The sequence below is a fragment of the Myxocyprinus asiaticus genome, chromosome 9 (genome assembly GCF_019703515.2).
Source record: "Myxocyprinus asiaticus isolate MX2 ecotype Aquarium Trade chromosome 9, UBuf_Myxa_2, whole genome shotgun sequence".
NCBI classification, from domain to species: domain Eukaryota; kingdom Metazoa; phylum Chordata; class Actinopteri; order Cypriniformes; family Catostomidae; genus Myxocyprinus; species Myxocyprinus asiaticus.
Genome location: NC_059352.1, coordinates 5355548 through 5381762, shown reverse-complemented (window position 1 = coordinate 5381762; position 26215 = coordinate 5355548). Strand labels below are relative to the sequence as shown.

Below are 26215 nucleotides of genomic sequence, written 5' to 3'. Positions count from 1 at the left end.
TCATGTTTATACAAGGGAGTTTATAATACACAAAGTTGAATTGAAAAAAAAATGTTTTTGAATCCCTGACTGCTAATTCAACACTCCTCTCAGATCTACCAAAACGTCCCCCCGGACTATCTGACTAAAGCAAGAAATAGAAAGACAATTTTGAAATAATACAGTTGTGCTCAAAAGTTTGCATACGCTGGCAGAAATTGTGAAATTTTGGCATTGTCTTTTATTTAAGGATAGTGATCATATGAAGCCATTTATTATCACATAGTTGTTTGGCTCCTTTTTAAATCATAATGATAACAGAAATCACTCAAATGGCCCTGATCAAAAGTTTACATACCCTTGAATGTTTGGCCATGTTACAGACACACAAGGTGACACACACAGGTTTAAATGGCAATTAAAGGTTAATTTCCCACACCTGTGGCTTTTTAAATTGCAATTAGTGTCTGTGTATAAATAGTCAATGAGTTTGTTACCTCTCACGTGGATGCACTAAGCAGGCTAGATACTGAGCCATGGGGAACAGAAAAGAACTGTCAAAAGACCTGCGTAACAAGGTAATGGAACTTTATAAAGATGGAAAAGGATATAAAAAGATATCCAAAGCATTGAAAATGCCAGTCAGTACTGTTCAATCACTTATTAAGAAGTGGATAATTCAGGGATCTCTTGATACCAAGCCACGGTCAGGTAGACCAAGAAAGATTTCAGCCACAACTGCCAGAAGAATTGTTCGGGATACAAAGAAAAACCCACAGGTAACCTCAGGAGAAATACAGGCTGCTCTGGAAAAAGACGGTGTGGTTGTTTCAAGGAGCACAATACGACGATACTTTAACAAAAATAAGCTGCATGGTCGAGTTGCCAGAAAGAAGCCTTTACTGCGCCAATGCCACAAAAAAGCCCGGTTACAATATGCCCGACAACACCTTGTCACGCCTCACAGCTTCTGGCACACTGTAATTTGGAGGGACGAGACCAAAATAGAGCTTTATGGTCACAACCATAAGCGCTATGTTTGGAGAGGGGTCAACAAGGCCTATAGTGAAAAGAATACCATCCCCACTGTGAAGCATGGTGGTGGCTCACTGATGTTTTGGGGGTGTGTGTGCTCTAAAGGCACGGAAAATCTTGTGAAAATTGATGGCAAGATGAATGCAGCATGTTATCAGAAAATACTGGCAGACAATTTGCATTCTTCTGCATGCAAGCTGCGCATGGGACGCTCTTGGACTTTCCAGCACGACAATGACCCTAAGCACAAGGCCAAGTTGACCCTCCAGTGGTTACAGCAGAAAAAGGTGAAGGTTCTGGAGTGGCCATCACAGTCTCCTGACCTTAATATCATCGAGACACTCTGGGGAGATCTCAAACATGCGGTTCATGCAAGACGACCAAAGACTTTGCATGACTTGGAGGTATTTTGCCAAGACGAATGGGCAGCTATACAACCTGCAAGAATTTGGGGCCTCATAGACAATTATTACGAAAGACTGCACGCTGTCATTGATGCTAAAGGGGGCAATACACAGTATTAAGAACTAAGGGTATGCAGACTTTTGAACAGGGGTCATTTCATTTTTTTTCTTTGTTGCCATGTTTTGTTTTATGATTGTGCCATTCTGTTATAACCTACAGTTGAATATGAATCCCATAAGAAATAAAAGAAATGTGTTTTGCCTGCTCACTCATGTTTTCTTTAAAAAAATGGTACATATATTACCAATTCTCCAAGGGTATGCAAACTTTTGAGCACAACTGTAATTGGTATAGGCATTATGAAATATAAAGGTGGAGATTTGGAGGTGGAGCAATGCCAGAAGAATCGTCACCGGTGCGAGGCAAGCAGCCGCTTATATATCCTTGGAATAAGACTGGCAGACCTAAATGAACAAGCTTCTCCCAAACTTATGCTTGGAACTTGATTTATAAAACTAAAGTAAATCAGCATTCAAAGATGGTTGATTTTGATAACACTTTCAATTTTTTCTTTCAGCTGCTCCTGTTAGGGGTCACCACAGCGGACCATCCGTGATCCACATATTTGACTTGGCACAGGTTTTATGCCAGATGCCCTTCCTGACGCAACCTTCAGTGGCTGGGGGACTCTCACTCACACCTACGGGGCAATTTAGAGTCTCCAATTCACTTAACTTGCATGTTTTTGGACTTGTGGGTAGCACTCGGAGGAAACCCACACAAACACGTGAAGAACATGCAAACTCTACACAGAAAGGCCCAGTTGGGCTGGGACTCGAATCTGGGACCTTCATGATGTGAGGCGACAGTGCTAACCACTGAGCCACCGTGCTGCCTTTTATACCACTTTCAACTAAAACTCAACATTGCTTAAACTTTCTTCCTGGTCTTATTGTGCATGATTCATCAGTGCAAGTTATTATTCCTTTATTAAAATGTAATATCATGCTCTGCCTCTGAAACAACTTTAGTTTTCTGCTGAAGTCACCAAGACTGCATAGCCTATTGGAAAATGTTAATCAATAGCCAAATAGCTATTTAGGGATTATTTTAGTAATCTCGCATTCAGGTCTGACACCATTCAGGAATATATTACACTTACTTTTTATGACCCAAGCAGCCTGTCCTCCATTTTTCTCATTAAATATCCTGTTTCACTCTGAAATATGTCACATTTCGGAAGTAAAATGGGTTGTGAATGGCATTTTACATTGACTGTAAAGACACCAACAAATAAAAAAAAAGCAGAGCCCTCGTCCGAACTAAAACATAATGATAAAGGCAATTTACAGCAAACTACAGCTTTTCAGTGTAGCACATTTGTACAAGCAGATTCTTTTGGCCTTTTTGAGTGAGACGAAATACGCCAAGCGTCTATTCGATTGGCAAGAGGCCACCTGCCCACCATTTTACATTAATTAAGAGGCTTGTGTGGGTAAACAGAGGTTTGACACTTTCACAAGAGATCCTCAAGCAAATCCTGGCTAGTAAGGTACACAGGGTACTTGTTAATTGGACTCCGTTCAAAAGAATACCTTATAGATATATGACCCTTACAAATGAGTGCTGTCATGGAACCATGGTACAGTGATGGTTTCAGATGGTATTACCATGGTACTTTGACATACACTGGCGGCCAAAAGTTTGAATAATGTACAGGTTTTGCACTTATGGAAAGAAATTGGTACTTTTATTCACCAAAGTGGCATTCAACTGATCACAAAGTATAGTCAGGACATTAATAATGTGAAAAATTATTATTACAATTTGAAAAAAATGTTCAGAACATTTTAAACTACTTCAAAGAGTTCTCATCAAAAAATCCTCCATGTGCAGCAATGACAGCTTTGCAGATCCTTGGCATTCTAGCTGTTAGTTTGTCCAGATACTCAGGGGACATTTCACCCCACACTTCCTGTAGCACTTGCCATAGATGTGGCTTGTTGGGCACTTCTCACGCACCTTACAGTCTAGCTGATCCCACAAAAGCTCAATGGGGTTAAGATCCATAACACTCTTTTTCAATTATCTGTTGTCCAATGTCTGTGTTTCTTTGCCCACTCTAACCTTTTCTTTTTGATTTTCTGTTTCAAAAGTGGCTTTCTCTTTGCAACTCTTCCCATAAGGTCTGCACCCCTGAGTCTTCTCTTTACTGTTGTACATGAAACTGGTGTTGAGCGGGTAGAATTCAATGAAGCTGTCAGCTGAGGACATGTGAGGCGTCTATTTCACAAACTAGAGACGCTGATGTACTTATCCTCTTGTTTAGTTGTACATCTGACCTTCCACATCTCTTTCTGTCCTTGTTAGAGTCAGTTGTCCTTTATCTTTGAAGACTGTAGTGTACACCTTTGTATGAAATCTTCAGTTTTTTGGAAATTTCAAGCATTGTATAGCCTTCATTCCTCAAAACAATGATTGACTGATGAGTTTCTAGAGAAAGCTGTTTCTTTTAGCCATTTTTGGCCTAATATTGACCTCAAGACATGCCAGTCTATTGCATACTGTGGCAACTCAAAAACAAACACAAAGACAATGTTAAGCTTCATTTAACGAACCAAATAGCTTTCAACTGTGTTTGATATAATGGAAAGTGATTTTCTAGTACCAAATGATCAATTTAGCATGATTACTCAAGGATAAGGTGTTGGAGTGATGGCTGTCTAGATTTGATCAAAAACGACTTTTTTCAAATAGTGATGGTGCTTTTTTGTTACATCAGTAATGTCCTGGCTATACTTTGTGATCAGTCAAATGCCACTTTGGTGAATTAAAGAACCAATTTCCTTCCAAAACAGCTAAATCTGTACATTATTCTAAACATTTGGCCGCCAGTGTATATATTAGGTAACTGAATGCCCTTACAAAAAAGTACCCTCACAGGACAAGTATTATGTTCTTTTTAGCCTGTTGAACTAAACTGGTATTTACATGGTATTCTGAGGTATTTTAAAGAATACCATTGCATTGCCATGGTATATTTAAATTATATATATATATATATATATATATATATATATATATATATATATATATATATATTTACTATAGTACATTGTCCAAAAACATGGTATTTTTGGGGTAAAGGCAGGTGGGTAAGGGGTGTTTGACAGCACACTTTTGTCAGGACTGATCTGACCCCTTTGAGGTTAGAGGGACTTGGCCTGTGTAAAGACTGCCAGAGGTTTGTTTTACTGATAAAGGTCTGCAACATACTATCTGTATTTCGATAGTTTTGCAAACAGCTAAAGTGAAGATATCTTAAAAACTGTGTTATTAATTAGGTTATTTTGATTTTAATACTGTTCCACACATTTATTCCATTTAATGAGTTCAAAAAGTCTACAATAAAGTCAACATGAAATCAAAATGGACCCTATTAACTGTCCTCTAAGGGTGTGAACGTTCATCGATGCATCACGGTGCATCAGTCTTTCAAAGAAATTTCGATGCATCGATTAGGGTTTTTAAGAATGGGTTATCATAACTATATTAATACCCAATGTGACCATCTCATATTACACAAACCTTCTTGGAACAGACACGGAGCAGAGCATGCCAGATTGAAGGGAAAGAAAGGGCACTTTGAAATGTTTATGCTGCCGAGTTCACCCACGAACCTACATAAGATAAAATGGATGGATGGATAGATGGATGCTGCCGAGTTCAGCTTTCTGTCTTTATTCAGATCTGTTTGTATCCATTTGACAAAAGTAAGTTCATTGTTGTTTCCTTCTTCCCCGATTACGATATATTATGTTAGCCTAATATTGTTTTTGTATCTGCATAAAATGTGTTATATCTCCATAAAACAATTACAACATGAATAGAACCTAGCTTAAATAAATGTGATAGGTGGGCAGCATTGGCTGTGAACAAAAACACTCATTTGATCATTCATTCTCTTTATAGTTATTAGTGAATGCTACAGGGAATAGGGAGTAATTTCACACTGTTCTGAAAGGAACCAGTAGATTACAGTCACCTGTGATTTGTCAATGACACACGGCAGCCACGAAAATATAACGCATTTTATCTTTGGCAGTGTGTGGTGCAAACAGTCCTGCATGAAAATGCGATTGGATTCATGTAAACGAGCTTGACAAGTTGAAGCACCTACATTTAGCCGCCTCATGCCTCTGTGCCTGTCCCAAAAAGAATAAGGAATTTGGTTACCACATACCACAAACGCCTTTACACTCTACTTATAGACAGTTTTTTAATCGATGACCCTGCTCGATTTAAACATAGATCTCATGTGCCTGCACATGACATTTGATCTTTTATTATTGGTGCAATATCTTAATGGTACATGATATGCAGATCTATTACGCTTATTTAACAGTTTACCGTCTGTTTGTGTGTGTGCATTTCATTATGTTGCATCAGACATTATGTTTCTTTATTACTATTGGATATCTATTATGCATGTAACATATCTATATGAACCACATTATGTGGAATATATTATGTGAATATAACATATACATAATATCTATAATGCATTTTTTTTTATATGCAGCCAAACATATAAGCCAAACCTCCTTGGTTCTAAATGCATCTGTGACGCTAGTGCTCATGTCTGTGCTGTCTAAATTACGAATGTTCAGTAAACAAAAATAAAAAATAAAAAAATAGGCATTTTTAAAAAAAATTATTATGAATCGTTCCAATATAATCATATCGAATCATGACCAGATTTCAGATTTCACAATGCATCATAATCGTTAGGTAAAGAATCGTAATCGAATCATTGTCAGAGCGAATTGTCACACCCCTACTGTCTTCGTAATCTTTCATTACAAAATAATAACTTGCTCTGCCTTTGAAACTACTTTCCTTTTCCAATGACATCACCAAGCCCTCTTGTTTTTCAACCTGTCCCCTCCAGACACCATGGGAACACCCACGTTCCACCATCCAATCAATTCCTTATACATAAATTCAAGTAATTTTTTCTCATTGAATATCATGTTTCACTTGGAAAAACGGTAGATTACGCAAGTAAAATGGGTTGTGAATGTTTCTGGCTAAAGGGAGACTACAGTGACATCTGACAAGAGCTATACCACTAGTATGACAAGATGATAAAATTAAACCAACGAATTATGCAGGTGACCTGTCATGTGACCAAAAAGCATAAATAAAAACATGACAATGTCAAAGTGTAAAGAGGATAATAGCAACTTAAATGAAATCAGACAGGATTGGACCTGTTGTCATCCCTGAATGGTGTAGAGAAATAGAACTTTCCTCCTTTAAAACGGACATGACTGCCGCCCTACAAACCCATGAGCTCATCTTTGGCCTTGGACTTGAGGTCAGCGACCTCTTATCTGTCACCACTAACCCACCAACTCTGACCTCAGTTGCATCCATATGTTTACATCCGGGACAAAGTTTGAGGAACAGTTACTGCTGGACACGCACATTTACCTGATGTCACGCGTTTGTCTCTCAAAAATTCTGGGAGATTCTTGTTTGATCATGTTCATTGGTTGTACAGGTCCATCGGTTCACCTAGATACCCAATGGTGAAATTCACAGAAAACGGATGTTTGCCTCAACACACTGACCTGCCTCTTGAGATATTGACTAACAAGTGAATTATTGATTGATTCGTCACAGTACATTTATGTTCAAAGTGAGTCATACAAGCCCCATTGGGGCGGCTGTGGCTCAGGTGGTAGAGCAGGTTGTCCACTAATTGCAGGGTTAGTGGTTTGATTCCCAGCCCACATGACTCCACATGCCAGAGTGTTCTTGGGTAAGACACTGAACCCCAAGTTGCTCCCAATGGCAGGTCATTGGGGTGTGTGTGTGTGTGAATGGGTGAATAAGACACAGTGTAAAGCACTTTGGAACCGCTAAGTTTATAAAGGTGCTATATAAGTGTAGACCATTTAAATAAAACAATGAATAACATTCTTTTCCCCGTTTTGTTGAGTTACACAATTATCCAACTATTGTGAGGACATTTCCAAAGCCTTCCAGTTCTTTTTATTACGTTTTATGTCTGGAGAATGATTACAACCCCTTTGACAAACAACCTGGGGGGTGATTTCCCACTTTCTCCCTGAACTTTGATCCCTCATTCTCTGACTGATGAATATAAGGTCCCAAAAAACAGAGATTTTGAACAGACATCCTTAAAGCCCATCTGGCACAACATTACTGTCAAAAAAATGGGGAATTCAAATGCCAGCCAAGAAAAAAAAATACACTTTACTACTTTGAAATGTCTTCAAAAGGTCCAGATCCAAAGCTGTGTTCATGTAAATTGACAGTATTTCCTTTAAAAGACAATCTCTGGTTGAATGAGGCATTCTTAAATTATCAATAAGCACACCTTCTTCTTTATAACTTCTTCAATATTCTTCTTCCTTGAAGCATGGTATATGTATATGGTAATTATTTAGTATCATGACACTGCCGCAATATAAAAAATAAAAAATACATTTTAAGGGTAACAAGAGTAAGTTATATAGATGATATTACATTGCATTATATAGTATAATAATACAGATTTACAATATGCTGCTATATATACAATAGTGTACCCTTGTATGTTATGACAACATGGGAGCGGAGTAATTAAATAACAAAGGTAAATCTATGACTTTTAAGATTGATAAAACTCTTACATTGAGGAGTATTTAGATACTCAAGTCATTTTTTATCTCAAGGTCTTGGCTACAAAAAAAGCTGTTGAATATTTCCACCAAAAAAACAAAGACATTTTAACACTCGTTGACATTGACGACCACATCATGGGGTAAGAATATAATCGGTAAAAATAGTGGGAACCAGCGGATTATTGACACTATCTATGGTTTAAAAGCAATCTTCCACAACAAATCTGTATTTAAAATGCATTATAGGCATTTAATGGCTGTTCAGCAAAATTTAAACAGTAAAACAATTATAAAACAATTCATTTATCTATATGTCAGTCTTTCACTTGAGACGTATTCAGAAAGGTAGGTATATTTATAGGCTGCACTTGGTAATAGATACTTTGTTAAAATGTGATGTTCCATATACAGGGATGGGAGGGTTACTTTTGAAATGTATTCCACTACAGATTACAGAATACATGCTGTAAAATGTAATTTGTAATGTTTTTCGTTAGATTACTCAAGGTCAGTAACGTAATCTAAATACTTTGGATTACTTCTTCAGCACTGTTAGATTTTTTTGACTATAAAAACTCTGCCAGTACAGTAAGACAAAATACACATGTTAAAAATACATTCTCTGAAAAACATAAATATCTTATGCAGTGTTGTTTCTAAAACAAGATCAATCAAATTGATCTTGTTTTAAGTATTTTTTAGATATTTTTACAGGAAAACAATAAAAAAATTATTATCAAGAATATGATTTTTGCCCTAATATTAAAGATCTTACTAGAAAAAAAGAAATTATGATCAATGTGAATTTCTTGATTAAACAATATGATCGCGCCTGGTAACGTGCATGTAAAATGGTTAGAAATAGCATTTTAGCTTAGTGTAAAGCTGACAATTTACACAAGGTTTATTTCTATTTCTTCTGCTCCAAACTTACTTCAAACTTACTTCTCTGTCTGCTCGTATGAATGTAACACATCATAAGAAAGTGTTTCACCGCTGTTCAAATGCACTTTGGATCGCATCATTTATATGTATAAATGTTTTCCATCTGAAAGGACTAAATATTAAATGAAACAAATGACAATAAAGTGCAAAGTAATCTCTTCAGTAATCAAAATACTTTTTTGAATGTAACTGTATTCTAATTACCAATGATTTAAATTGTAACTGTAGTGGAATACAGTAACTTATATTTTGTATTTGTACATGTATTCCGTTACTCCCCAACCCTATCCATATGAACATTGCTGGAGATATGAAATATGGAAAGCAATTAATTTTTAGGCGATTCAATTGATGCGGCTTTATATAAAAAACGTTTAAGCACTTTATGAACAGAACTCACAATTTTCAGTCATAAAACATATAAATAATCTTTTAATGCTGTCTTACTCCGTGCTCCCTGATAACAAAACACACTCAAAAATAAAAAAATAATAAAAAAAAATACTTTAAGATTTACGCATTTCAATTTCATAGCAAAATTTCATTAAATTGAATCTTTAACAAAATAACAAAATAACTAAATATTTTAAGTTTTATTAATTTAATTTAGTTGAAAATTACAATTCAATTTGATGGAATTTTGTAATAGAATTGAAATGCGTAAATCTTAAAAATAGGCAAAAATATATTTTTTAATGTATGCACGTTTGGACTTTTAATTTGACACAGTGAAGATAGAAAGATGAACAAAAAAAGAATATATACAAAGTAAAAAAGAAGATTAGATTACTTTGCAGCCTATACGAGTTAACCCTTTAAGATCATAACAAAGGCCATTAAAAACACTAGTTTGCGACCACACAATGCATAAATTAATTTGTCCACATCAATTAACTTTTACTCAAGCATTTTCTTTTATTCTTCTTTTTATAATTTTATAAAAATGGTATATGCATCTCAAAGCTAAAAAATTGTATATGTCACGTAAAACAAAACAATCGATCACAAATTACCGATAAACATGCATTGCCTACCAGTCAATGAGCCGGCGCGTGCCTCACACGATCCGATAATTGTCGCGATGAAATTAAGGAATGATGAGCTTGTTTTAAGTTTCCAGATGTTCTTATTTTTTATGTTCCTTAAGTTCTTCTCCTCGTGTGGTTTGGTTGATCACGTTAGAGACAAAGCGTTTTCCTCTCACAACAGTTCCGATCTGCTGCTTTTAGAGATGAACTGGACTGGTAAAGGTTTGAGGTTGAGTAGTGGGGGGTTGTTTAGGTCCCTCCCTCTTTGGGGCCCCGTCGAATGGCTCCTGTGTTCTGATGTGAGATGAGACCCCTCCAGTGACCCCGCCTACTTCAAGAGATTCAGGGGGATGTCTTACCTATGACTGATATCACTAAAGGAATCTGGATTAATTACTCGTTGGATAAAGGCATTATCATAATAGGTAAATAAAGAAAAAACAGACTCGAATAAAAACACCACACACACACACACACACACACACACACACACACACACACACGTTTAAATATATATATATATATATATATATATATATATATATATATATATATATATATATATATATATATATATATATATATATAATAAAATATACATTATATATTTGTTTTTTTTTATTATGTTCCTAATAATGTCATACTAATTACAATTTACAATTTTTAAATTTTTGACTTGTATAAAAATAGAGAAAACAATATAAAATTAACAATGCATATACTTCCTATTTTATGTCTCAACTTGGAACCAATTATAAAGAATCCAATGGGAAAAGTAGATCTTTTATGACACATAAAAGATGTTTTTTTATTATTATTATTATTATTATTTTATTTTTTTGTTTGTTTTTTGTTTTTATGATAATCAATAGGAAATAGGATAAAATGCCACTCTGGGAATTTAAACAATATAGTTTCAGTGTTTTTTTTTTGGGGGGGGGGTTCAGTTGGATTTTTATAATCCAGGGTTACAGTCCTGGTTTGGACCCTTAATCCAGTCTTCTTAGCCAAGATTACCTACAACCGATGTTCCTCTATGAAGACACAGAACTCTTGTCTGTAGTACTGTCAGTACAGTCAGTCCTCTATCTGTATGGCTGTAAAAAGAGTGTCCATTTGCACAGTAGAGATAGGGACGAGCCCTTCAACAATAATGGACATTGTTTTAAAAGACCTACTGGCATTCAACAGATGTCCAATGTCCCGTTTTCTCCATCAGGTTTAAATATAGTTCTGGAAGTGTGTGTGTACATTAGTGTGTGTGTGTAATTGTCTGGGGTTAGTAGGGGTACCTCAGCCACTGCAGCTGTCCGACAACACTCCATCTATTTGCGCCATGGAATACTGTCTGAATTTAGCAGGATATGTACACAATATCAGTGAAACCATTGGCTGTCTGCTAAATCCACGTATCCAGTGTTGTTCAGAAGACACTGACCTATTAATTAATCAGTATTATTATTATTATTATTATCATAAGCTAGTTTTTAACATTTTCTAAAGAAAATGTGAGTGGTGTTTGCTCATGCAAAACTTGCTGTCATAATTTTAGAGTTTTGTCGGTGGTTGCTATGTGGTTGCTAAGGTGTTTTTAGCATGTTTAACAAGCTAAATGTGCTTGTTAAAAAAAGAACTCTTTAAACCAGTATAAGGGGGTTTGCTAGTCTTAGCTGGTTTAAGTTTGGGTAGCTGGTCTCTCAGCCTGACCAGCTGACAAGTGCCTAAAACACCTCTAAAACCAGCAAATAGACCAGCTTTATCAGGAGGAGATCATCTAAGACCAGCAAACCAGCTTAGGCTGTTTTGTTTTGTTTCGTTTGGTTTTGTTTAATTTCGTTTTTGTTTCTCACTGGAGTGCCTCACTGGAACCTAAATTTTAGCTTTTTTTTTTTTAAAGAAAAGGAGGAACGAAATGAAACGAAACAGAAATGGAATGAAAACAAAACGAAACAAGTTTTACAACCCAGAATATTCCTTTAAGTGAATTGCTTCGTTCAACTGGTTCATGTAAATAAACCGGTTAAAAGACACGATTCACCAATTAACTTATAAGAAGTGTTGGAAAGTTCGATTTATTTGAGTGAATTGGTTTGTTCGGACATTTCATGTAAATAAACCAGTTCAAATAATGATTCACACATTCAAATCAATGTGTCTTTTTGAAGTGAAATCTTTATAAAATGTTCAGTTTAGTATGTTTTTAAGTATACTGTAAATATTTAAAGTATATAAGTATTTAGTATACATTTATGTTGTGTTACAACCCCAAGATGGTCTAGGGGTGTCAGGGTGTAACATTCAAATTGATATGAAATCATTATGTGTGCTGGAACAAAAATTACAACTAACTCTAGAAAATACGGCGCAGTAATCAAGTGATTTCTTGTTTACAAAGTGAAATGGTGGAAAAGTGAATGAATCAATGTTTACAATACCAAATACCAAGACACAGAAAGGGAAAGGGACATGAGTGGTACCAAACAAACGAAATAAACAAAACAAAACACACTCTAGCTATAACGTTTTAACCTCTAAATGGACTAGAAACCATAGAATTAAAATAAAAAGGTCTTCAGAGTCCAAGACGCCATAACTAAACTATGCAGAATGAGTTACGTGCCAAAGTTTAATACTTAGAGTTGTTACAGGTCTGTTCAGCAATAGTAATAGTAAGTAATTTTAAGTTCCTCTGACACATAGTTCAAGTTCAAGTACTCAGATTAGACAGTTGCCAGGCAGTTCATTAGATTCCCATTGATTTCCTTCACTCTTACCACTACTAAAACACTAAGCAGCTGCATCACAGAAAATAACACATTGGGTTCGGCATATGTGTGTGTGTGTGTCGCAGTGAGTGGTAAATTAGCATCTGCCAATGCTGTCAAAACCCCTGCACATTTCCACTTGACTAGACTAATTACTTTAATGGAATGTTTCCGTGGAGGACTTGGTCTAAATCTGTGGGTAAACTTGCCCTTGTGACCAGATCCCTGGGCAGAAATTGCCCGGAAGTTGTCTGATGTGTGGATTAGGGCATTAGAGAGCTGATTCATTTATTCAATGTGAGTGACTACTCTTTAAATGTGCATTGTTTGGATTCTTACCCTTTTGGAAATGGCAGATAAAATTTGGAATGTAAGGAATATTCTGGGTTAAGCTCAGTCGACAGCATTTGTGTCATAACGTTGATTACCACAAAAAGTTATTTTGACTCGTCCCTCCTAAACTGTGGAACAAAAAGGGTTAAATGTTCAAATGAGATAATTCTTATGTAACAAAGATTTTTTTGGTTCACAAATACAATTACATAAGCGTTGTGTGTAGCATTCTGTTTGTATTTGCTTTATTTTCAACCTTGATCAAAGATAATCTCTCAATGAACCACATAAAACACTCAAAACATTTATCTTCTTGAAAACATTTGAGTTTAGTTTCTTTTTACTTTTTCTGGAACAACATAACTATTAAACAGAGGTGGGACCAAGTCATTGTTTTGCAAGTCAAAAGTAAGTCTCAAGTCTTTGCATTCAAGTTTTAAGTCAAGTTCAAATCCAGTCCCAGTCTTCTTTGATTAAGTTGAGTCGAGTCGCAAGTCATCAAATTTGTGACTCGAGTCCAAGTCAAGTCCAAGTCATGCGGCTCGAGTCCACAACCCTGCTATTAACCCATCAGATTTTAGTCAGTTTGTCTTATGAAATCTTCACCTAATTTCAAATACAATTCTTTGGAGTCCTAATAGTGTTTCATATTAACCCTCATGCTTGCTTCCTCTCAGGTTCAACAGTTTCATATGTATTGAATGGTGTTCTACAGCTGGGTGGGAACACGTCTTCCTCATGAGAATCGTGCACTAAGGCCAATGACAACAAGAGATGTTTCGTGTCTGTATGAAGTGCAATGTGATCCTCACCTGCCCTTTCCGACTGCTTTGTTGAGTGTTACCATGGAGACAGACTGTTAGGAGGCTGGTTTATTTGAATGGCAGACAATCCATTGATTCTCTTAAAGTAAAGAGTAGCTAACAGTGTTATCACAGACACCTGTGCCAGAACCATCACTCAGATACATTGAAAGAGTGAAAGCCTGACCTTCTGGAGAGAGAATGAAAAACACTACAATAATAAATTCTTAACAAAACAATATGTGATGATTTGTTTTCCTTTCGTGTTAATTTTCTGTTTTGTTTGGTTGCAAGGGCATTGCTAGATGGCTGATAAGGTGTTCTGGGTAATTGCTACATGGTTCTGGATGATTGTAAGAGCATTACTCGGAGGTTGGTAGGGTGTTGTGGATGGTTGCTAGGGTGATCTGGTTGTTAGGGCATTGCTAGATGGCTGCTAAAGTGTTCTGGGTAATTGCTGCATGGTTCTGGGTGGTTGTAAGGGCATTACTCAGTGGTTGCCAGGGTGTTGTGGATGGTTGCTAGGGTGATCTGGTTGCTAGGGCATTGCTAGATGGCTGCTAAAGTGTTCGGGGTAATTGCTACATGGTTCTGGGTGATGGTAAGGGCATTACTCAGTGCTTGCTAGTGTGTTGTGGATGGTTGCTAGGGCATTGCTAGATGGCTGCTAAAGTGTTCTGGGTAATTACTACATGGTTCTGGGTGGTTGTAAGGCATCACTAGGTGGTTGCTAGGGTGATCTGGGTGATTGCTATATGGTTCTGGGTGATTGTAAGGGCATAAATAGGTGGTTGCTAGGGTTTTTTGTTTGCTAGGGCATTATCAGGCGGATGCTAGGATGTTTTGAGTGGCAGGGTTATATCATCTATATCATCTATATAGGCAGGGTTTCTCAACCTTTTGCCCACTGCCACACACTTTTTTTGAAGGCCAGTCATCCATGCCCAATCGGGGGGTTTAGCGGAATAAATGAATACTTAATTAATGTAGTTATGTTTATATGCTTATAATATAGCGGCCATATCTATAGCATAGCTTTGGTGCTGCTGGCTGAAGTTTTCAGATGGTCCCTTACCACACTCTCCACAGTTTTAGCATGTTTTAGCCCAATGCGAGGATTTTTCAGACAGTCCCTTACCTACCGTAGGCACAAATTAATTATCTTGAACGATTTCTCTGTGACACCATCGGACCAGCTTAAATACGGGACAAATCGTGTCCCGTATTGATTCGATATGTAACTGTGATGAGGACGAGGGCATAGCCGGGCCATAACGATGGACACCCTGCGCTGAAACAGCCCAATCAGCGGGAGAGGGATAAAGAGAATCCAGGGATGCTAGTTCAAGAGAGAGAGAGAGAGAGAGAGAGAGAGAGAGAGAGAGAGACGTGGCCACTGTGTGTGTGTGTGTGTGTGTGTGTGTGTTTATGGTTTTTTAAAGTTAATTTATGTAATTACATTTATGTTGACTGTTCTGCCGGTTCCCATATTTTACGGGACGGGTGGCAACCCTACTTGGGACTGCTGCTCTGAAATGATGTCATTGGATTGCATTCAGACTAGCACGGTAATGCATGGAGCAAGCGCATTAAAAACTACGTAAAGAGACCTTATCCAAAAAGAACAATTCGTAGCACAGATGGATTATTGTAATTGGACAGCTAATAATAAATGTCAGAGAAATGCAGCCTCTCTTATGGTCATTTACGCCAAGGAGCTCTAAAATCCCGGTTTACGCAAACCTGGAGATATTAACACAATTTGACAATAGAGGTCACTGTTGCCCCTAACATTGCAAATGTACAGTTCTATCCTTCTAATTGGTAATTTGTACTCATGACAGAAAAGATCCCACTTTTGGGTCACGAACTAGTGGTTAAGAAACCCTGTACCGGTTGCTAGGGTGTTCTGGGTGATTGCTACATGTTTTTGGGTGATTGTAAGGGCATTACTAGGTGGTTGCTAGGGCATTACTAGGTGGTTACAAGGGTGTTCTGGATGGTTGCTAGGTTGATCTGGTTGCTAGTACATTGCTAGATGGCTACTAAGGCGTTACTAGGTGGCTGCTAGGGTTTTCTGGTTGCTTTGGCATTGGTAGCTGGTTGCAGAGGTGTTCTGGGTGATTGTAAGGGCATTACTTAGTGGTTTATAGGGTGTTCTTGATGGTTGCTAGGGTTTTCTAGTTGTTAGAGTATTTCTATGGTTGCTTGGGTGTTCTGGATGATTGCTGTATGGTACTGGTGGTTGTAAAGCATTACTAGTGTCACTAGGGTGTTCTGGATGGTTGCTTGGGTAATCTGGTTGTTAGGGCATTGCTAGATGATTGCTAGGGTGTTCTGAGTGATTGCCACATTGTTCTGGGTGGTTGTAGGGTCATTAGGTGGTTTCTAGGGTATTCTGGATGGTTGCTCGGGTGTTCAGGTTGCTTGGGCATTGCTAGATGGTTGCTAGGGTGTTCTGGGTGGTTGCTATGGATTCTGGGCAGTTGCATAGAAGTTAAAGCAGGTAGGAATTTTTTAGGAACACACTCTATCCCCTCCCAGTATTGTGAAACTATTTTTGCAACCATCTATTTTTTAGAGGTTTGTTACTAATGTTTCATCCTAACGTACTGTTTACAGAGCTAGGTGGGCGTATGCACACAGGGCCTCTCTGACTGGGTGACCTGTTTAAAATCTGGACAATAACCTATTAACATCCTGAACCAAATCACAGGTAATGATCCCAAAATGTCAAACAGCACATTACTCAACACATTATCCACAGGAGGGTCACGTATTGGTTATTATCTTATCAACATTTCTTTTCCAGCCTCACATTATTATGTCTACTACTTATATTAGCCTTTCAAAAAAGTGCAATGGTATTAAAATATACCATGGAAAGAAATGGTTATATCTACAGTACCATGGTAGTACCATCTGATACCATCAATTTAACAATATGAAATTTACAAAGGGAAAGTGCCACTCACATTTCATCAGAAAGTGTGTGAAAATACGCTTTTAATGTGCTATGGTACAAATATTGTGTGATTATTATTGTTAGTAGTAGTAGTAGTAGTAGTAGTAGTAGTAACAGCAGGGCCGTAGCTAGAGGGGTGAAAGGTGGTAATGATTATATGGGCCCACAGGTCCAGAGGGGCCTCACAACAAATTCTAAACTGTATTTTTTAATAGGAAAGGGGCCCAAAGCAATATACAGTCAGGGGCCCCAGAATACCCAGCTACGGCCCTGAGTATCAGTAGTTGAATCAGACAGTGATCCGCGACCCAGTGGTTGAGATACCCTGTACTAGGGCATTGGTGGTCGGCTGCTAGGGTGTTCTAGATGATTGCTACATGGTTCTGGGTGATTGTAAGGGCATTACTAGGTGGTTGCTATAGTTTTCTGGTTGCTAGGGCATTACTAGGTGGTTGCAAGGGCGTTCTGGATGGTTGCTAGGGTGATCTGATTGCTATTTCATTGCTAGATAGCTGCTAAGGTGTTTTCTGGTTGTGCTGGCATTGGTAGTTGGTTGATAAGGTGGTCTGGGTGATTTCTACATGGTTCTGGGTGGTTGTAAGGCATTACTAAGTGGCTTCTAGGGTTTTCTGTTTGCGATGGCATTGGTAGCTTGTTGCAGAGGTATTCTGGGTGATTGTAAGGGCATTACTAGGTGGTTTCTAGGGTGTTCTGGATGGTTGCTAGGGTGTTCTGGGTGATTGCTGCATGGTTCTGGGTGGTTGTCAGGCGTTACTAGGTGGTTGTAGTAGTAGTAGTAGTAGTAGTAGTAGTAGTAGTATCAGTATTAGTATCAGTAGTATAGTAGTAGTATTTGACAAAAATATATACAAAAATGCTTAGTTACAGCTTGGCAAAACATAATATTTTTAATATGTGGAACATATCACTGATTAGCATACCAAAAAAAAAAACTTTTAAAAAATCGTATTCAGTATTTTCGTCTTATTTTCCAGTTATGACATCTAAACATCCTTAAATCAAGATACATTTACTTGATAACCAAAACTGTCTTGAGTTACTTGATCAACAATTCAGTTTATTTTTTGAAAAAACAAGACAAAAATACTGATTAAGAAAATTATTCTTTGCAGTGAAGGAAATAACTGAGCTTCTAGACTAACAAGATTAGATTTGTTGATTAGCACCTCATGTCAACTTTCAGTTCATTAAACTGCAATGTGCTGAACCATAGCGGGGTCTCCAGTCACAGGCTCTGGGCAGATCAGTCCTCTCACATAGTAATGGGAATTCACTTCTCTGCCAAGGACCATCAAGTCCAAACAGAATAAATCCTGCTAAGAGTTTATACCACTGAGTGCTGGAAACTAGCCAAAATAAAGCTCAACAAAACATTCATTTGACAGGACCACTTGAAAGGATTATTTTTCATTTATAAGAATGTTGTCTAATGGAACCACTTAGCAACCACCCAGAACACCCTACAATTCATCTAGCTATGCCCTTGCAACCACCCGGAACACCTTAGCCGACCGCATAGTAATGCGCTGGAAACCACCCATAGCACCCTCTCAACTGCATAGCAACACCCTGGAAACTGCCCATAGCACATTAGCATCTGCATAGCAATGCCCTGGAAACCACCCATAGTACCCTAGCTACTGCACAGAAATGCCCTGGAAACTACACATAGCACCCTAGCAACTGCAAAGCAATGCCACTGAAACCACCTATAGCACCATAGTAACTGCATAGCAATGTCCTGGAAACCACCCATAGAACCCTAAGAACTGTATATCAACACCCTGGAAACCACCCATAGATCTCTAGTAACTCCATAGTAACACCCTGGAAACCATCCTTACCACCCAAGGAACTGCATAGCAACGCCTTGGAAACCACCCACAGAACTCTTACAGCTGTATAGCAATGACCTGGAAACCACACATAGTACCCTAGCAACTGCATAGAAATGTCCTGGAAACTATCCATAGCACCCTAGCAACTGCATAGCAAGGCCCTTGAAACCATCCATAGCACACCAGCAACTGCTTAGCAATTCCCTGGAAACTACCCATAGCACCCTAGCAACTGCATAGCAATGCCATTGAAACCACCCATAGCACCCTAGCAACTGCATAGCAATGCCATTGAAACCACCCATAGCACCCCAGCAACTGCATAGCAACACCCTGAAAACCACCCATAGCACCCTAGTAACTGCATAGCAACACCTTGGAAACCATCTATAGCACCCTTGCAACTGCAAAGCAAAGCCACTGAAACCACCAATAGCACCCTAGCAACTGCATAGCAATGTTCTGGAAACCACCCATAGAACTCTAGCAACTGTATAGCAACAGCCTGGAAACCACCCATAGCACCCTAGTAACTGCATATCAATGCCCTGGAAACTACCCATAGAATTCTAGCAACTGTATAGCAACGCCCTGAAAACCAACCCATAGTGCCCTATCAACTGCATAGAAATGCCCTGGAAACTACCCATAGCACCCTAGCAACTGAATAGCAATGCCCTTGTAACCACCCATAGCACCCCAGCAACTGAATAGCAACACCCTGGAAACCACCCATAGCACCTATTGATTATTTTTCATTTATAAGAATGTTGTCTAATGGAACCACTTAGCAACCACCCAAAACATACTACAATCCATCTAGCAACACCCTAGCAACCACCCAGAACACCTTAGCTGACCACACAGTAATGCCCTGGAAACCACACATAGCACCCTAGCAATTGCAAAGCAACGCCATTGAAACCACCCATAGCACCCCAGCAACTGCATAGCAGCACCCTGGAAACCACCCATAGAACCCTAACAACTTTATATCAACACCCTGGAAACCACCCATAGATCTCTAGTAACTGCACAGCAACACCCTGGAAACCATCCTTACCACCCTAGGAACTGCATAGCAACACCTTGGAAATCACCCATAGCACCCTAGCAACTGCATAGAAATGTCCTGGAAACTACCCATAGCACCCTAGCAACTGCATAGCAAGGCCATTGAAACCACCCATAGCACACCAGCAACTGCATAGCAACTCCCTGGAAACTACCCATAGCACCCTAGCAACTGCATAGCAATACCATTGAAACCACCCATAGCACCCTAGCAACTGCATAGCAACGCCATTGAAACCACCCATAGCACCCCAGCAACTGCAAAGCAACACCCTGAAAACCACCCATAGCACCCTAGTAACTGCATAGAAATGCCCTGGAAACCACCCATAGCACCCTAGCAACTGCATAGCAATGCCCTTGAAACCACCCATAGCACCCCAGCAACTGAATAGCAACACACTGGAAACCACCCATAGCATCTATAGATTGTTTTTCATTTATAGCACCCACGCAACTGCAAAGCAATGCCATTGAAACCACCCATAGCACCCTCGCAACTGCATAGCAGTGTCCTGGAAACCATCCATAACACCATGGCAACTGCAAAGAAAGGCCACTGAAACCACCCATAGCACCCCAGCAACTGCATAGCAATGCCCTGGAAACCAACCCGTAGAACTCTAGTTACTGCATAGCAACACCCTGTAAACAACCTATAGCACCCTAGCAACTGCACTGCAGTGCCCTGGAAACTACCTATAGCACCCTAGCAATTGCATAGCAACACCCTGTAAACAACCCATAGCACCCTAGCAACTGCATCGCAGTGCCCTGGAAACTACCCATAGCACCCTACCAACTGCATAGCAACACCCTGGAAACCACCCATAGCACCCCAGCAACTGCTTAGCAACTCTCTGGAAACTACTCATAGCACCCTAGCAACTGGATAGCAACACCTTTGAAACTACCCATAGCACCCAAGCAACTGCATAACAACCCCCTGGAAACCACCCATAGCACCCTAGCAACTGCATAGCAACACCCTTGAAACCACCCATAGCACCCCAGCAACTGCTTTGCAACTCCCTGGAAACTACCCATAATACCATAGCAACTGCAGAGCAACGCCCTTGAAACCACCCATAGCACCCAAGCAACTGCATAACAACACCCTGAAAACCACCCATAACACCCTAGTAACTGTATAGCAACGCCCTGGAAACCACCTATAGCACCCACGTAACTGCATAGAAATGCCCTGGAAACTACCCATAGCACCCTAGTAACTGCAAAGCAACACCATGGAAACCACCCATAGCACCCCAGCAACTGTACAGCAACACCATGGAAACTAACCATAGCACCCCAGTATCTGCATAGCAACACCATGGAAAACATCCATAACAGCCCAGCAACTGCATTGCAAAACCCTGGAAACCACCCGCCATAGCACCCCAGCAACTGCATAGCAATGCCCTGGAAACCAACCCATAGAACTCTAGTAACTGCATAGAAAAACTCTGGGAATCACCCATTGCACCCTCGTAACTGCATAGAAATGCCCTGGAAACTACCCATAGCACCCTAGCAACTGCATAGCAACACCACTGAAATGACCCGTAGCACCCCAGCAATTGCATAGCAACGCCCTGGAAACCAACCCATAGAACTCTAGTAACTGCATAGCAACGCCCTTGAAACCACTCACAGCACACTAGCAACTGCACCGCAACACCCTGGAAACCACACATAGGAGGAGAAATTCACTTCATAAAGTTTTGTTGAAAATCAGATAATCAGAAAAACAGAAATGTAGCTTTGAAAATCTCATAAGAAAAATTCTGAACATTACAAAATCAGCTATAAAGTGAATATAATAGCACAGTGTAACAATTTCAACATAAATATTTAGAGTACAAATCTTAGTTCAAATATTATTTTAAGTGCCATCCTTATGCTTATATCCAACATTATGATGACTTTGATCATGACAATGCATAGCTGGAAAATCTCTTATTTTATCACACTAAAATCATGTTAACACGAATATTGTTTATCTCTTGTGGCTACACTTTTAACACAGTGTGTATTTCAATGTTTATGGACTGGCCCCATTCCCTTCCATTGTAAGTTCCTTACTGTAACCACAATTTGTCCTTTTTTTAAAATAGATGTCCTTTTTGTTTTTTAATGTTTTTTAAAAAAAAAAAATGAGTAAATTATTTTTTTTTTTTTTTGGTAATCAGCATGTCACAAATGCTGTCGATTGAGTTTAACTTGCATTGAACCTGGAACATTCCTTTAATAGTTTGATTTGATTTGAAAAGTTTGTGCCATATAGCAGTGACATGCACAGAACTTAGCAGTGACAGAAGGACATGGACAGATTCTGAAGTGAAATCTGCCATTACATTTGTGAAGGGCACTTTTAGATTTGTGAATTTATGATTTGCAGCCCCTGTTCTGTGCATGTAAGTGATATATAGTATAAGTACTCTTATACCATGGTCTGTTCTAATACTCGATTCTGATTGGCTGGAATGCGTGCAGTTCAAACCGTTGAATGCACAGGTAGTTCCAGTTAGTTTTAATCACCGTTTGATATTAATGCGCTGTTTGTAAACATAACAACATAACATTACAGAGCAAGCAGTGAGCTAAAGCAATTGAAAACATTTCCTAACCACTTTCATCAGCAAAGCTAATATAATGGAATTCAGCTTGAGAGATTGAAATCAGGACCTATTAAATGTTTCTTTCGCTGTCCAGCAAGGTGATGCAAGACGATTTAAACTGTAATGTGTTGTGTATATTATTTTGCTGTCCTGAAGTGCTACCTATAACCTCTAGAGCACCCCCCCCCCATCCCCCAACTCTTACTCAAATGCTGAAGGAGAAGCGCTGTTTGTTTACAAAACTCAGGCAGCGTTAATTCAGTCAATCGTGCAGCCTTGATGGATAGCATACCGATGTCTCAGAGGTCAAAATCTACAGGTTCCAGAGTGTTTTGAATGGTTTTCCCATTATCATACAGTAAGTGCTACTTTTACTGTCACTGCCATGTTTGTAACGTCAATTTTCCCACATTAATGTGAAAATGACAATGAATAAAAATTAAATAATACATTTTATCTGGAGTGCCAACACCTCTACATTCTGTGGATATTATTATTTCTGGATTGTGCATTTAAATTCACAGTTTTGACCAAGTGTGTGGTCGCACTACTTTTTCTCTGTGTCTGATTTAGAACAGGCGGAGCTGTAGATCTAACTGCCCTTAGATAAAATTAACTGTTATTTTTTATTCTTCCTGTCAAAATTTGCGCTGCAAAAAATATATATTACAGCTGTAACTAATCAATTCTGGCAAGTGACCATGGTATAAGTGGGATAATCCACGACTAGGTGTGCGTTAAACGATTTTAAATGCACTCTGCTTCGTGTCGGGTGGTTCTTTTAAAGCACACCTAGCTGTAGATTATCCCTTACTAAAAGTATATAGTATATTACAGGATAAGTTTACCCTGCCATAGTTTACTTCTGTGTTCCAAACCTGGAAATGCCATCAATATGCTGATAACTCCCAAAATCACCTTTATCAAAAAATCCGATAATGCAAGAAAACGGGATTTAAATGGATGTCTCAGCAAATACGAGACAGTTGGCAACCCTAGTAATTACATGCAACACGAAATCGGGGTAACGGGCAAAAATATAGTGTTGATGCTCGGTTTTTGCTTAAAGTGTTTGTGACCTTAATCGGACAATGGAAAACCGTTTAAGGCGTTTACTATGGGATCAAAATCCCGTCAAAAGTATTGTGGAGTATAGTATCCTGGACAATCACAGGTAATTGATTATAACTATATTATTTGTGGTTGATAGATACGCTGCTGTTGATACTGCTGAGTATTTTCTACCAGCTCTAGGAAACAATGTGTTGTCCGAATAGGCCATTATCATAGTCAATTAACACATGTATTAATTATTATTGAAGACTTCCTCGTTTGTAGGTTATTGGCTGCATATCTAAAAAAACAAGGCTGGGTTGGTGTGGATGTTTGATGCATGTTTTTACTAGCTATACCAATGTAGTCGTGAGCTCAGAACCCAACTTGATCCACTTTTCCATGTTGCTGAATGTGCCATTATGTACTGATCCTACGTTGGCATGGCTACATGTAGTTTATTTTTCCATGATACTGCAGAGAAATCAGAAACAAGTGACCAAGCATCCCCATGTCAATAAATAATGCAATAAAGTTGGCTTGACTTTGGACGTTCTTTAATCACAAATAGTCGCGAATTTATGGACCGTCTCTAAAGAACAGGCAACATTGGAGCATACATATCCAAAACATTTACAAACATTTCCATAACATAGAGTATACAACTTCAGTAACATTTGAAGCAAGTGACTTACAGTCATACAACCAACTCCAAAGTGTGCATGTAAGTGTCAGCAATAATGCACACCGCTTAGATTTTTTATATAATAATAAAGCATTTCTATATTCATCAGTATTGTAATAGCCCTTGGTGTCATAATTATTATCTTAAGTCAGGAAATACTTGTTTGAATGTTGCTTTGCAGGCTCTTTGTGCCACACCCAAACAAGAGTAGCCTATTAAATTTACACAAAGATACATCAATTTATATAATATAAACACAGTACTGAAGGTTGGGGAAAGAATTTGCACTCAATTACAAAAATGTGTTATATCCAAATGGGTTTTATCTGGTGGCCAGCTGACAGAAATAAAATCCAGATCCCGACACCAAGGCTTATTACAATACATAATATAGAAATGCTTACATATAATTGGACATTTTATTTATTTTTTATTATATAAAAAAATCTAAGCGGTGACACTTACATGCACAAATTGGAGTTGGTTGTATGACTGTAAGTCATTTGTTTCAAATGTTACTGAAGTTGTATACTCTATGTTATGAAAATGTTTGTAAATGTTTTGGATATGTATGCTCCAATGTTGCCTGTTCTTTAGAGACGGTCCCTAAATTTGCGACTATTTGTGATTAAAGAACGTCCAACATCAAGCCAACTTTATTGCATTATTTATTGACGTGGGGACGCTTGGTCACTTGTTTCTGATTTTGCTGCAGTATTGTGGAAAAAGAAACTACATGTAGCTGTGCCAACGTAGGATCAGTACATAATGGCACATTCAGCAACATGGAAAAGCGGATCACGTTTGGTTCTGAACTCGAAACTACATTGGTATAGCTAGTAAAACATCCACACCAACCCAGCCTTGTTTTTTAGATATGCAGCCAATAACCTACAAACAAGGAAGTCTTCAATAATAACTAAAAACTCTGCTAACTAAATTCAGCTGACTCGATACACGTGCTAATGGACTATGATAATGGCCTAATCGGACAACACATTGTTTCCTAGAGCTGGCAGAAAATACTCAAAACAGACACAAGCAGCGTATCTATCAACCACAAATAATATAGTTATAATCAATTACCTGTGATTGTCCAGGATTTGCCAGCTGACGATTATCCATCTTCATCTACCATCGTGCGATTGAGCGGCAGCCGTTGGAATCACATTGGGGTGACGTCACCTCACCTCTTCGAATTATTGGCTAGAGGAGGAGCTGTCGATCAAGAACTAGTGGACCAGTAGGGACGCAAAACGGCCCGATTTACATGAAACTCTACTCACAAGTTTTGGAAAACCAAGCGCAGAACTTGGAAACAAAAGCATCGAAAAATACAGCATAATCGTAAGAAAATATGAGCAAAACTGTCAGAGAGCACAAAAAAAAAAACAGTGATATAACCAAGGAAACCATGATTTTGTTTGCAATTCTGATGACTTTGCTTTAATTTTTCTGTTTTGCTTTTTTGCAGCTTATTATTTTGATCTGCGCTTTTTATTTATTTTTGCACTTATTATTTTCTTATCTGCGCTTATTATTTTTTGATTCACGCTTATTATTTTGATTCACGCTTATTATTTTTGGAGTCGTGACTGCAACACTTTTGACGGGATTTTGATCCCATAGTTTACATGTCCTTACAAGTGTTGGGTAAGTTAGTCATAAATAGTAATGCACTACAAATTATTTCTCTAAAATTGTAATCAGATTACTTTACTGATTACTTCATGGGAAAGTAATAACATAAAAATTTACTCTTAAGTTACTTTCTAAAACAGTTTTCATATGTTTTTTTAGCTCCAAGAATTCAAAATAATGTATTTATTCGCTTCTGGTTCATTATTGCGTCGCTTCATCTGTCACAGAAACACAAATACATGTACAAATGAACATAATTAATGTCTTAAAAGTATTCTACTTAAGTAATATTATTTTTGAAATATATATACACAATTAATGTACTTAAA

At 38.3% G+C, this 26215-nt stretch overlaps 1 protein-coding gene across 2 annotated transcripts in view; it reads right to left on the bottom strand.

Annotated features, from left to right (window-relative positions):
• The window catches only part of LOC127446292 (sodium-coupled neutral amino acid transporter 3-like), a 46873-nt gene extending 36524 nt beyond the window's left edge, over positions 1–10349 (bottom strand). For both annotated transcript variants that reach the window (XM_051707093.1, XM_051707094.1), the window contains exon 1: positions 10094–10349. The gene's annotated coding sequence lies outside the window, so the exon portion shown is untranslated. The remainder of the gene's footprint in view (positions 1–10093) is intronic.
• Between the last annotated feature and the right edge of the window lie 15866 nt (positions 10350–26215).